The following is a 15,007-nucleotide window of genomic DNA, read 5'->3' as shown; positions in this document are numbered from 1 at the left end:
AGCGTTCAGCCACCAGGGGGCAGCAGACCACACAGATCTCCTCTCACAGCAGCAGTCCAGGAATAGCCACAACCTGAGGAGAGAAGGTTGGTTTTATAACCTAAGCGAATAGTGAGCCTACATTTTCGCCCGTTTTCATGAACTCATGCACCTGTGGGAGGAAAAAGTGATGACAACTTTTTCTACCTCTCACAAATAATGTGCAATACAGCGACTGCGACGTACAACTACTTTGAAATATGTTGTAGAATAGATTTTTGTTGTTACATAACTTGGCATCTTGTGATGATGGAGAACAAAGATGACAGAATCTGGTGATAGTGTTAAAGAGTGCAGTATGGTAGGAGGTGTGTGTGTGTGTGTGTGTGTGTGTGTGTGTGTGTGTGTGTGTGTGTGTGTGTGTGTGCGCGCATTAGGGGAGAGTAGTTTACGGGTCCCCTGGCATTTCCTGTTGGCATTCAGACAGAGAGAAAACCTGACTGAAACAGGATGACACTCATGGATGGATTACTGAACTGGCCTACCAGGATACAGGGGGCCAAGCAGTCAAGGGGTCCCCTTGCTTCACCTGCAAAATGTCACTGAAACACAAATTGACCACAAAGAGAAGCAAATTGATTTAAATAGACACAAAACAACCAAAATGAGACAAAAAAAAATCACAAAAGACCACAACGTGACACAAAATTACTGAAAGAAATGTTGCAAATCTATCTATCTATCTATCTATCTATCTATCTATGATAGAAGCAAAGCAACCAGAATGAGCTGCTAAACAGCTAGAAAGACACAAAACAAACACAAAATAAGTACAAAGAGATGTAAAATGACCACAAAGAGATAAAACATGACTTAAAATAGATACAAAACAACTAAGAATAGACATAAAATTAGTACAAAGAGACACAAAACGACCACAAACACATGCAAAATAACCACAAAGAGATAAAACATGACTTAAGATAGATGCAAAATGACTAAAAATACATGAAAAACAACTAAAATAGACATAAAACGACCACAAAGAGATTCAAAAAGATGCAAAATTTCTAAAAATAGACACAAAACATCCACAAAGAGACGCAAAACGACTACAATGAGATGCAAAACAACTACTGTATCAGCACAGCGGGCCCAGAGGAGAATGTGTAAACGTGTGTCTGTAGATGTGTCTGAGTCTTGTAATGTAATTGGAAGAATAAGATAAAGCATTTAAAATGTTTGCATTTGTGCTGTAGGCCTGTGTTTGTACCCAGAATCTGCATGCCTCTGCTCGTGTTTATGTGTCTCTGTGTTTGTGTGTCTTCAGGTTGGTGTGTCTGTGTTCGGAGGGTGTGGGTGTTGACATAGGGGAGCATGTGTTTGAGAGCGGCAGTGCCCACACAGACGAGTGGGAGGAGTGTTTGGGGTGGCAGAGGGGAGTGCTGGAACGCCAGGGCCTCATTTTTTGGCACCTTCGCCCAAGAATGATCTCATATCTGGGCAAGCCGTGCCCTGTAGGCCGCAGTGGGGGATGGCGTGGGACCGGAAGAGGAGAAACGAAGGCTCACGCGGGGCAGACTCCACCAACAACTCCAGTGCGACAGAACAAACATGGTGGACAGAAGAGACACCTTTCCAGGTTTGTCCGGTCCTCTTCTGTCCCTCGGTTTGACATGGTGCAATGATAGAGGAGCAGTCTGTTCCCCTTTGATCTCCTATTGCATTACAAAAGGCTCTCCATGCCTCCCCCCTCCACTACACCACAATGCAGGTATTATATTTATGAATGAAAGAGCAAGGTTGAGTGTCATTTCCCTCCACCCACGCCCCTCAGCCCCCCAGCACCCACCACCACACTGAGATTAGTTCATTAATGAAAAGAGCGGGCAGTGGGATCTGTGGGACATCAAAAACAGGCTGCACAATACAAAGAGGGCCCAGTGATCAGGGAGTGTAAATTAGTGAGGGCATTAGGCAGGAAATGGCTCTCTCCTCTGGGAATTTGCATACAGTATATATAGATATATGGAGAGAGAGAGAGATCAGAGGGGCAGGACAGTTACACAATACCACATAAACAATCACAGCAGTGTCCATTTAAAGAACAACAGTGACACATCTGAGGTTTGTTTCAGGTGTTTTTAGAGACAAATTATTACATACAATTTGTGTTTCAAAGTAACTAATCACTAATTTGGTGGTGAATCATTTTTCTTTGGATTACTAATAATCTTTTGATCATGAGGTCCTCTTGAACCCAAGTGTTTCCAGTTGTCGGGATAATTGGAAAGATAGAGGATTAGATCAGCTAATGTGAATATAGATACATACATGTGTCCAGATGTTTGTGTTTGTGAAGTGAGGTTGATGTTTATTCTATTCACTGCCCCAATAACCAATAAATAGTTTCAGATTTTATTTGTGGATGTAGTTTGTGTTGATGTTGAGCTGCACTTCGTTATGTACAGAGGTGGTTCCTACACCCTCACTGATATAAATGGGGTGGACAAAATAATAGAAACACCTGTGCATATCACACAATATGATTCAACAGCACTGCCAACAGCAGCCCTGTCATAAAATGATCGTAAAGTTGAACCTTTGAATCAGTGTAAACAAAAACTGAACAGTATAAATGTCATGGAGGTAAGGACGTATTGCAGGACTGTTGCATTCGACTGGTTTCAGCTGGTTGTATCTAATTAACTACCAAGAGCTGCTTAACCGGAGCTGAATAAAGGTTGAATATATTTGCAAACGCAATGAGTTTTGATTGGATTTTCTATTATTTAGAAATAAATCCGGTGGGATTTTCTTCTTCTTTTTAGTATGAACATTTGTCAGACCAGAAGTGACCTGCACATATCATCCAGGAGCTTACGTGTGAAATGCTCTCTAAATTGTCACCCTGTGATACAACAGCAGTCGTTTCTTGTTAGCTCTGGAAATAATTAGCTTATCAGTCTGGTCCAATTACAGGTTCAATTGCTGGGTATGTTCATCACCTCGGGTCAGTGTAATCTCCTACGAACACCCTGGGAATTTAGTGCAGGGTATCGCAGCGAGCAGGATAATGGGTCGCATGTCAGTGATTAACAACAGTGTAATTAAAAATATGACTGCACTGAGAGGATGACTGCACATACAGCATGGACTGCAGCATGACTGAAGCCCACGTTCAGATTCAGGAGCAAATACAAACACAGAGGCCCCCAAAAAACACTTGAACAACATATTTATCTATCTTTGTTATTCACATAAAAGGAAACTTAAGCTGAGATGCTGAATTACATGAGGGCTGTTGAGACTTCAGGTCCAGATGCTGAGACCCCCCCCCACCCCATCCTCCCCACCCCAACACCTCTCTCCTCTTTCAGGGGCCTTGGATAGATTTATATAAGGCTATAAGCTAGACCTTATCCATGCCTGCTCTACCTTCAATTTCTTTACTCATTGCGTAAATGTGGTTACCAAGAAACGACAACGTGTTGCTATGGGTGTGTGGGTGTATGGCGGCAAAAGGGACCTATGCTGAAAAGACATTCAGCCCTGAGAAAAATAACAGAAATGAAGAAAGTGAAAGGTATGTGAACGCCGGGGAGCAGGAGCTGGAGAGGAACTTTGTGAATCAGAGAACACAAACTGATTGTGAAACAGATATTTGGGCTGTGACTTTTAGTTGCTGAGGCAGATAAAGAAGAACAGCTCACTGTGGCTTAACCAGCGGTGAAATGTAACTAAGAACATTCACTCAGGTGCCGTAGTTAAGAACAGTTTAGAGGTATTCTACTCCACTATTTCCAATTCTTGCTTCTACTAAATTTATTTGACTATTTCAGTTACAATTACTTTGCAGAATCAGATTATTTAAATATATAATGGATAACTTCTGATTCAAAATGATAGATTCAACTATCCAGCAGTATATAAAGTGCTCTGCCTTTAGCAGCTGCAACATTACAGTGATGTACACGTGAATGCATCAACAATTATAATCCGGTTATAGTACTCATGATTTAGAAGCAGGATATTCTGCATAATGAGTACTTTTATTTTTGGTGCATTAAGTACATTTGACATTAATAAAGGAAAAGGTCTGAATGTTTCCACCACATGGGACCACCATTGGTGGAAGAGATTTTCATATCTTTTCCTTAAGTAAAAGTACCAATACACCAATGTAAAAATACTCTGTCACAAGTAAAATCCTGCATTTAAAATCTTAATGAAGTACAGATGTATTATCAGCAAAATGTAGGTAAAGTATCAACAGTAAAAGTACTTTTTTGGGTCACTCGCCAAGGGTCACATAATAAATCTTGTGGATCATATGATGATAAACACGGCAGAGAAACAGAAGAAAAAACAAAGTTCTGTTATATTCATCATCATTTTTTAGATCATTTTTTTGGGATGAAATTTAGGTAATTTCCCCTTTTTGGTTAATTGAATGGTTAATTAAAATGGTTAATTAAAATAAACTTTCTTTTCATATATTTCATGTAAAATCTTAATCTGTAAAGTAGATAATAAGTTAAGCTGTTAAATAAATGCAGTGTAGTGGAAGTGTACCTACGTACAGTAGTTGAGTAAATGTACATAGTTATATTTCATCACTGGACCCGTCATATCTGCCCAATTACTGTAAAACCTCTCAAAATAGATAAAATCTCTCCAGACAGTAAAAAACCACTAATATTGGCAACAATCGCACATCTGAATTCATTCATTCAGTACATTTGGCTTTTTATAAGTGTTTCTAATTTTGTGTTTTATTAATGACTCAATACAATAAGAATATCCAATAAAAAGCTGCTTTCCTGGAAAAAGGCTCATCTGTAACCTGTTACCTGTTTTCCAGCTTATTGACACCGTACTTGTTTGTGTGTTAATGTATTTTTGGAGCACTCCAGATAGAAATCAGGCATCAATGGGAAGAAATGAACGAGCCACAGCTGACAAGTAATTGACCCCATCCATTCATGAATCAGCCCAGAATGAATGAATCAGTAAATTGCTCGGGACAGTAGATGACACAGAGGGGGAGAACATAATGAAGACAACTCTGATGGTTATGTGGGTGTAGTCATGTGATTGGTATCAAAACCCCAGGTCAGGTCAGTAGAGATGTATTTTGAGCCACGGTGCACAAGGACAGTGAAGGAAAAAGAGGACAAATGGAAGAAAAGAAGAAAAGAAGAAGGTACAATTGTGGGTTATTGGCTGATATGAAGCCCATTCAGCACATCTGTTCCTCCCTCACTCTCATCAACCCACTCTCTGCTTTTGTTATGCAACACCTCGAACTATGTGTTCATCTTGAACATACTGTATGTCTGGATGATACAAACCAAAATGAACACTTAAGCTAACAGCAAATGCAAAATCATCCACATATTATGTCTTTGTCTTTGGCCCGATTTGATTTCTGTGCTTGACCTCTTGTCTGAAAATGAGAGTTAATCAAGGGGAGCGAGACACACAGAGCGAAAAACAGAGGGAGTCTCAATGAAAGATCTGCTGCTAGGAGGTCTCTCATGATGTAACACATCTACATCACGTCACCATGGCAACCCCGCATCAGCACCAACTTACTGTGGGGAGAAAGAGTCAGTGTCTGTTCTGGTATGTTACAGTACAGTACTCTGGGAGAAGAAAAATGCTTGTGTCCACCATAAAAAAGCCATAATGTTTCAAATATCTAGATAATAAGAACACAAATGCTATGTACAAATACAGAAATATAAATATTGCATGTTAAATAAATACTTTCTAGTACCAATTTCCAAATGAAACAAAGACTTGCAAGTACTTCTTGTATTCAAATGTTAGTGTGACATGTGTTTTACTTTAAAAAGTGCATCTGAAATGTACTTTGATACAGATCTTATCCTTGAGCACAGACGCACGTCCAGTCTCACACAGTACAATAAAGCCTCTCGTGGCAGGCTCCATCCTCAAAAGAAATATCCAGGCTATTTACCGAGTTATTGTCCGCATGTTCTCCTGTGAGTCTAAGTATAATCCAGAGGGACCTTGAGGAGACAGAGAACTCGAACACAACCAAAGAGCACTAGTGAAAAACTTCTGCCCTCCTGTTCTGTGCCGTGGCTGCTAAAAATAAACTACATATTGAAAAGCGGAGAGAAAAGGCACAAGGCTACTGGCTCACAAAGCCAAACCAAGAGAAGGAGGCAGGGAGTGATGGATAAAGGCAGGAGGTGAGGAGCAGGAGTGTGGGTGGAGCTGTGTGCGTGGGTGTTTGTATGGTTTATATTCACAAGTTGCGTCTGTTTGTCGATGGATCCGACAGACTTCAAGTCAGAGTGACGGGCAGTGAAGGTGTTGGAGTGTGTACTGAGGTGTTATCATTAAACATTTGAACATTTACCAGTTTTATATGTGTGTGTGTGTGTGTGTGTGTGTGTGTGTGTTCGTGTGTGTGTGTGTATGTATGTATGTGTATATATTGTGTTTTCAGTTTTGTTTAAGAGTAATTGTCATTGCTTTTGTTTTATGAGTGTTTGTGGTGCTGCTGATATATTTAGAGACACAAAATTGCTTACCCATGGGGGTGGCGTGAGGGGGGTTGAGTCTGTCCCAGCATGCAATCAGTAAGAGGATTCACCTAGATCAGTGTTCCCAACCTGGAGGGTCAATATTGATTTTGGAGAGAGAGATGATTTTGAGTTCCATCAAGAGTTCCTAGAAAAAGACAGAAAACAGTCACAGTGGTCGGAGAAATCTACCACATAAATGCAACATCTCCTGTTTGATTCAAGCCCAGGACTTTTGTTTAATGTCACCCTCCACCCTTTTTCCATATGTCCTGTCCATATCTCTCTATCTGAAAAATGTTCTTTAAAAAAGGCAGAGAAGCTGTTAACGCCTCCTGAATGATTTAAAGAGAGATGAGGAGAAGAACAATGACATGTAACGTACTGTAGGTGCCGCCCAGATCCAGAGTGGGGACAGAGGTGGTTCATGGTCAGCATCTGAACCCCTAGTCCACCGGGGCACCCTTGAATTGTTTTTCTTTGTGTAGTGTGACTGACTCATTATGATATAAAAATACATGCAGACAATGTCAATGTCAAGTACCTTTACCTACATGGACTCCATCTCACACTGTACCTGATTATGTTTTATTAACCGTGTTATTTTTCATCATTTCATTTCATCCATTCTTCCTGGATATTGCCCTTGTCCTATTGAGAGTGGTAACCATTTGTCTTGCAGATGTAATTATGTTAAAATAAATAAAGCAACAGATACAGTTCATACATAACAACCAGTCTAGGCGAGTGCCCTATTGACCTAGTGGCTGAGATAGGAACTATATAACAGTATTGCTGATTCAAATCCAGCCGAGGGTCTTTAAATGCCATACCCCTTCCTCCACTCCTGTATGTGCATGATCACTGTAATAATAATAATAATAATAATAATAATGATAATGATAATGATAATGATAATGATAATGATAATAATAATAAAAATAACAATAATAATAATACTGAAGGAAAACGCCCTGGAAAAGAAATCTTCTAAAATCTTCTGCATTCACGGTCAATGAAGCAGACTGTGAGATAATATGAATTTATCTTTATGGAGTTTCAGCTCCTACATTTGTGAAACCAGTTTCACAGACACAAACCCTAATTTTGATAATGTAGGGATTATTGAATTGGTGATTGAAATCTCATTTTCTATGTGAGTTTTTTGTTTAATAGGAACAGTACAGGTAAATTGTTATACAGGGAGAACAGATGCAACAGATGTTCAGGGTGTCTATAGCTGAAGCCCCTGTTCCTGATCAGAGTTTGAAATTCAGGATAAAAACTAAAGAGCAGATAAAACAGAGTGTGTATGTGTTTGTATATGTATGTATTATATAGGACTGTTTCATACATGGGATAATTAGTCTCCTAGTTTCAGCTTTAAGAACATAATTATTCAGATCTTACACACAAATGTACATCATCCAGTTCCCCAGTCAGTTCACCATGTTCCCGGTCGTCCCTCTCTTCCTCTCTGTGTACCTAAATTTCTATCTTTTTTCCTCAACTCCTCTCTTTACTCCACATCCTCCCTCTCTCTCTCTCACTCCCGCTTCGATGCAGGAGTGGGAGGTGTTGCTAGGCGACAGATTAGCTCCTTCCTTTCAAGAAGCAGAGCGCAACCTTGACTCTCTGGGTGTAAAAATAAACTGAAAAAAAAGAAAAGACAGGCTTAGGACAAGTATCTTTCACCTCTGGCATGAGAACCACAGTTTGTTTACCCTGAAATGATTTCCTACATAACCCAAGCCCTCCTCAGCCTCCTTTATCCCCCTCCATCATCCCCTGAACTCTTCACCCTGAAGTGGTCCACAAATAACCGTATTATTTATGGCCACATTTACATTAGAAATAAACACAATGTATCTCTCTTCATCAGTTAAACCCTTGACATTTTAACGGTAATAAACTTCAATAACTCACACTACAGTATGATGGAGCTGTTGCAGAGACTGATGATCTATTCTCTCTGTTCCCTGTGATGTGATGACTAAGGTTGTGGAGGAACATGCTGCTCGTTCCTCATCCGCAGTTTCAGTCGCTGCCAACGGCCGAAGCTGTGAAAGTCACACCTGTTAGCGACTGTAAATCTGAGTGAGTGAGTGAGTGTGTGTGTGTGTGTGTGTGTAGGATAGTGACAGAGAGTAAGTGTTGGTGAATGAGTGAGTGAGTGAAATTTGACTGAATGAGCAAATTTGAGACAGTAAGCAAGGTAATATGTGGGTGAGTGACAGACCGAATGCGAGTTAGAGTAAATGAGTGAGCATATTACTAGTTTTTAAATTAGTACTTTTTCTCAAACTGCTTAGGCACATTTTCTGAAACTCTGCTACAATACTCAAAACTCTAGGAGCAATCACCTCGTCACGTCAGATTGAGCAGCACAACACTGTGTTTGTCCTACAAAAGACTATCACTGACTCAGTCCTGAGAACTTCACCAGTGAGATCATCACTGTCACTAAAATTGATTAAAAAAATTAACAGTTTGGGTTTTTTTGGGCACTTTGGGAGAGAGGGAACAAGTGGTGAAAATAACTTTGACACATCATCGCCTATTAAGTTTCTTATTTAAACATTCAGCAGTTATGAGGCAACAATATCATTCATCTGGAGTCGTGTTTCTGTCCACCTCACAACTTTAATTCCAAAATTCAATCTTTTTGTTCGCTCTGTGTTTGGTCTCTACAGAAAAACTATTTGAATATAAGAAACTATTTAGAGCTGAAAAACTAAATTAAAATCTGCTCCAAAATCTTTTTGGCTATCCAAACACTTCTATCTGGTCACAGTATTTCATCTGATATTTGGCTTTTTAACACACAAAAAATCTTCATCTTTGCCATGATGTTCTCACAGAAGCATGTTGCCTCTGTCCTCCTTTTGTCTCCTCATCTGTGTCCAGCTCTCCCTCATACCACGACTTTTACTTCTATTTCTACATCTTCTCCTCTGTAAATTGTCCCTCTTTGATCCCTGCCTGCTCCATGTCCAGTAACTGTGGTACCTATGTAATACACTGTTTCGCCCTTTTGCGATGTAAATGTGTTTCGAGATGATGATAGCTGAGGAGCTGCACCTGTAAACCTGTTAAAAACAGTTGGTAGAGACCAAAACAGAGCGAAAGGAGAGTGAATACTAGACTGGCTTTCACATGACCAGAAACTCAACTTCAAATTAACGATAATGTTGCTCTTTATCTGCAGGGTGAGTAAATTAGCAGCTCTTTGTTGACATGTTCGCAGTTTGTTTCCATCAATCAATCAATCAATCAATCATTCATTCAATTAAAGCAGGTATAAGTCTCGACTCCACCACTATGCCAAATCTAAGACCAGAACCTGACCCAGGAATACATTTATGCCCTTTTTCCTCCATTACTCAGCGTTAGTTTTCCATGCTATTGCAACATGTTACCCTCACTCTGTCTCTTGGCCTCCTCTCATGGGTTTTATGTATCTACTTGCAACATAACACAAATAGACAGAGATAATTGTCACAGTAAGAGAGAAAGAATACAAAATTTTCTTAATAAATTACACTTGAAAATAACCAAACCACACACAGATCATACCGTTCAAAATGTACCAGACGTGCCGCTGTGAAAGAGTGACTGAGTAAACAAATTAATGAGTGAGCAAGTGAATGAAGGAGCTGCTGCATGGAAAGCAATGGATCCATGAGCGGGAAAAATGAGTGAGTGAATAAGTGAGAGCCTGAGTTAATATGCCTGGATGAGCGATTGTGCTTAAGAGGGTTATAAGACTAATTGAGCCTCCACATGAATATTGACACAAACAGGAGATTCTGGCACAAAGAAGGCCCGCTAATTGGATTCATTTGAGTCCATTTGCTGTCAGGGAGACGAGGCACTCATCCCTCCGACCCCTCGCTCTTCATCCATCCGCCTCTCCACAGCCATGTTCTTCTCCGCCACCCACCTATGATACCAACACAGCCTCGTCTCATAATGGCAGGGATTATAATGACAACCGCAACAATGGCAGCGCTTGAGACAACAGAGTGTGTGGGACACCGGGACAGCTTAAGTACCTACGAGACTGCTGGGTGGAAAAAAAACAAACAACTTTGAGTGTTTTTGTTCTGGGAGCTCCTGCATAAAGATGTGTGCTATTTTTGCCCAGAGAAAGTCTGGAGTGCTTTTTTTTTTTTTTTTTAAGGCAATCTCTGAAAACACTACATCTTGAAGAAAGTGATGTGTGCTTAGTCACAAATCCAGTGAAAATGAGATTCACATGCGGAGCAGTAGACTCGGAGTTGTGGTCTTTTCAAACAACAGGGAATCAGCGGCTCCTTTACTTGGCTAATCAATGATTTGCTTGAATAGACTCATATTAGGGAGAGGAGAACAGAGGATTATTGTTATTTTATTCTGTTATACTGTGCATACACTGGGTTTCGTAACATATGACATATTTAATTTATATTTATGTATTTGTGAAACCTGGGGAACTTGCAATCATATTACATAATTGTTTTAAGGAGATTAGTGCCTGAGTGTATCATGGTTTCCTGCACTTAAATCACAACAAAAGTGAAGTTCTGGTCTTTGCCTCAGATCAGATCTTAAATTACATGACAGCTCTTCAGGTTCCCTGGCTTCTAACTCAACAGTGGTTTCCAGAAACCGAGGGTTCGGTTTTGATTCCCAGTTGGACTTTGTGAAACACCTTTAATCAGTTATTCAGCCCTGTTAGTTTTAATCAAACAAGACTCAGCTGTGTCCACAACCATGCTGTATCTGTTCCACACTTCATGGCAATCCAGCAAATAGTATTTGAGACATTTCACTCAGAACCATAAGTGTAAACCGGCTATTGACAATAAAGGAAAAGTCAGACCAAAGTCATTATGTTTCATCCTCTGAGAACCATGACTGTGTCCACTAGGGCGGAACAATATGCAGAAATAAAATAATTCGGCATCATCATAATTTTTCCATTTTATTTTCATTGAAAAAATTTTTAAAAATGATGATGATGTAATTTTTGTCCCCTTACATCTGGAGAATATGATTTGTAGCATCTCTACAGAACCACAATGCTTCAATTATTGTTGTTGTGACACATTTGACCTTTATCAAACAAATTGCAGAGATTTGCACTTGACCATAGTGATATTTCAAAAATATTTCCTTCTGATTCCATTAATTTGGCTCCACCATAATGAGTTGCTGATCTCATACAGGTGCAATAGGCCTCTCAGGAATCTCAGGTGAAAAATCATCTCAAATCATATTTATACTCAGAAGCATTTTACTAAAGATTACTTGCCCTGATTTTTTCTCATTCTTTCACAGCTTTTGCTTGTTTTGCTGTTTAGCGTCTTTTTTGCAATTGCAAATCACTTTGTGTTGTACTTTTGAAAAGTGTTGTATAATTTTTTTCTTACTTATTGAATAGCCTGTAACTCATAGGTCATGACTGGAGAATATCAGGTATCTTCAATTCAAATACTGCATGACCGAAAAAAAAAAAATAATAATTTACATACATAATTTTAACCGCAGTGGTGACACCTCATGTTAAAACCTGCAGAACCAAACGAACCAAAATTCAATATCAGAGCTAAAAGCTAAAAAGATGCACAGATGAAGATGATGACAATAACAACACTGCCAGACTGGAACTGTTTCCTCCCTGGCACCATACATCTTTGTGTCCAAGCTCCAAAATTAATTATCTCAAGGAGATGTTCTGTTGGGCTTTGGTAATCGTGTGCAGAGATTTCCTACATAAAACAAACAATTATTGGCAGCTTTGATGCCCATAAAGAAAAAATGTCTTTTCCAAGATGATATTTTAAAAGCTAAAACATCATTGGAGAGCCACACAGAGTACGAGTACAACAACATCCAGCACATATACCAGAGAGTCTGAAAGTCGACATAAATTAGGAAAAAAGGTTTTAGTGGATGGTCATCAGTAATTTAAATGTGGTTTAGTAAATGAAACAAATCATGTACAAACACTGGCATGATCCTTAAAGTACAGTATAACGGGTTAAAGGTTGGAATGTAAGTGATTCACTATCAAATCAATTTGTGGTTGAGGGTGACAGTCTAGAGGGACTTTTCTGTAGTTAGAGATTGTCATTAATTACTCTAATGATGGCCAATATGAGACTAGGTCACAGATTTGCTTTTAGGCTAGTTAATGATGCAGCAGATTTAAATGTGTTATGTGTTCTTCTTTTCTTTTTTTTTTTTTTTTACAAGAAACAAGAATGCTGCGGTAGTCATGTTGAAGAATCTGAACAGTTTACCATGGCTAATGACACCAAGATGCAGACGACCACATCGTCACTCAAAATGCAACTTGCGGAGGACATTTCATTACTTTGTGGCAGCTGATGAAACTGAAACATGACGACAAGCACTTTGGGTACACACAGCCAAACTACCAGTGAAGCCAGGAAGATTTTTAAAGGAAATCAGGATGAAGGAAATGCCATAATGCAGGATGAAGCTGTTCCTGAGGAAAATGTCAAGAACCTGAGAGTTTGGTGCTTCACTGATAGCGGCTCTGAGAGACAGAGGTAGTGTGAGCTGATATAATAAACAACCTTTTTACAGCAGCAAGGGGAACACTTTAGATGATGGCCTGCAACATACGGCATAATTCTTCCCAATTTACAGTGTCAGTGTTTGTACTAGCAGTGGACCAGTGGAGCACGATGTCAAGTTAGGGGATGGGAGGCTCACAAAACAATTAATACAATAAATCTTTCGTAACTAAGGTGCACCTGTTCTATTATTACAGGTGCATGAGCATGACCATCCTTGACAGTCACACACAGATTATTACAGAGTGTCCACTATTGACGATGGTGGTGAAATGAATAGTAGTGTGACTGTTAAGGGACACTATTGAGATATTTCCTACAGCTGCCGCCTGTAGTTCTGGCATTTGGTCCCAAAACTTGCATCAGTTTTGAATGCAAGTTGAAGTTGTTTGAAGTTCCACAGTCAATGTAAACCTGTACCACCTCAGAAGTCTGCTGTAAGTACAGTGATGTAAGCAGGCAGTGACATGTAGGCTACAGGCCTGCAGTATGTTCCTGGTTATACTCTTTTCCCTGGACCTCTGCGTCTTCCAATGTCAATACACAAATGTGCCATTATCTAAAAAGTATCCTAAAGCTATTAAAAGGAACTAATCAATAATGAGTGTTTTCCCTCACTTGTAAGTTGCTTTGGATAAAAGTGTCTGCCAAATGAGTAAACGTTGAGGGCTGCAATATAAAGCATTACTGTGGCAAATATAAAATTGAATCCAGCATCATCACTGCCCTGTGCGTGCATGAATGTAACAACAAACCAATAAGACATGAAATCAGTGTAAATAAGAACTAAGACTGTCACAACTGTGGCACAAGTGGCCAGGTTTCCTCAACTTGCAAGAAAGAAATCACTCAGTGATGAAAATCATTGTAACATGAAGGGAAACCAAAGGAATGTGTTCAGGCACCTGTTTGGAGACCACAGTTCCCCGAAAGGAAGAACACCGGCGCAACTAGACACTGCTAATCTACAGTTATGATGACGTACGCCATGTGAACCATTTCTATCAGACCAAACTGAACACATCATATTTCAGACATGAGCCAACACAACACAAAGCCGCCATCTTCCAGATTTGTGCAAATGTAGCAGTTTACTTAGACCAAGCTGTCAAAGTTGGGGCATTTGGAGATGAAGATTGCAATTAAAAACTATTTTCATTATTGTTTAATCTGCCAATTATTTTCTTGATAAATCAATACATCATTTAGTCTGTAAAATGTCAGAAAAATGTACAAATTTCTGTCGTGGTTTCCATGAGCCCAGGGTGACATCTTCATATTGCTAAATTTGTCTGACTAATGGCTTGAAGACGCAAAGATATTCAGTTTGCAATCATGGAAGACAAAGAAAAGCACCAAATCATCACAACTGAAGGCCAGGAACCAGAGAGTGTTTGGCATTTTTGCAAGAGAGAGGAATTGAAATGAATTTTTTTTATGCCAACTGACAAATTGATTAATCAATAGTTTCAGCTCTAATGTAGATTTTAAGGTGATTTATGGGGAAAAAAAAACAAACATTTTCCTTGCCCTCTATGAATAATCATAATCAGTAAATATTGTGGAGCTGGGATTATATGGCTTTGTTTAACTTTAATGTCAAAACTTGAGTTAACCAAATAAACCTGTTGTATGGATGTAATTAGTCTAAAAAGAACAATTTTGAGTGTGTAGTTTCTGACTCAACTCAACAGATACTCATCATGGCTAAATCTGTCCTGACCACAGGCAGAAATTATAACTCTAAACTCATGATATCTCACAATTGCTACACACGTTGCAGTTTTCCTTTCTGCCCCTCGGACTTCTTAGTTAAACCCACCTGTGGCACCTTGATGTTGCCCCTCAGCTCTCTTAGACAGGAGCTGGATGATCTTTGAC

This window comes from Seriola lalandi, unplaced genomic scaffold (genome assembly GCF_002814215.2).
Source record: "Seriola lalandi dorsalis isolate HSWRI2012SDOR001 ecotype SW California unplaced genomic scaffold, Sedor1 jcf7180002054673, whole genome shotgun sequence".
Taxonomy (NCBI): domain Eukaryota; kingdom Metazoa; phylum Chordata; class Actinopteri; order Carangiformes; family Carangidae; genus Seriola; species Seriola lalandi.
This window is presented reverse-complemented; position numbering follows the sequence as displayed.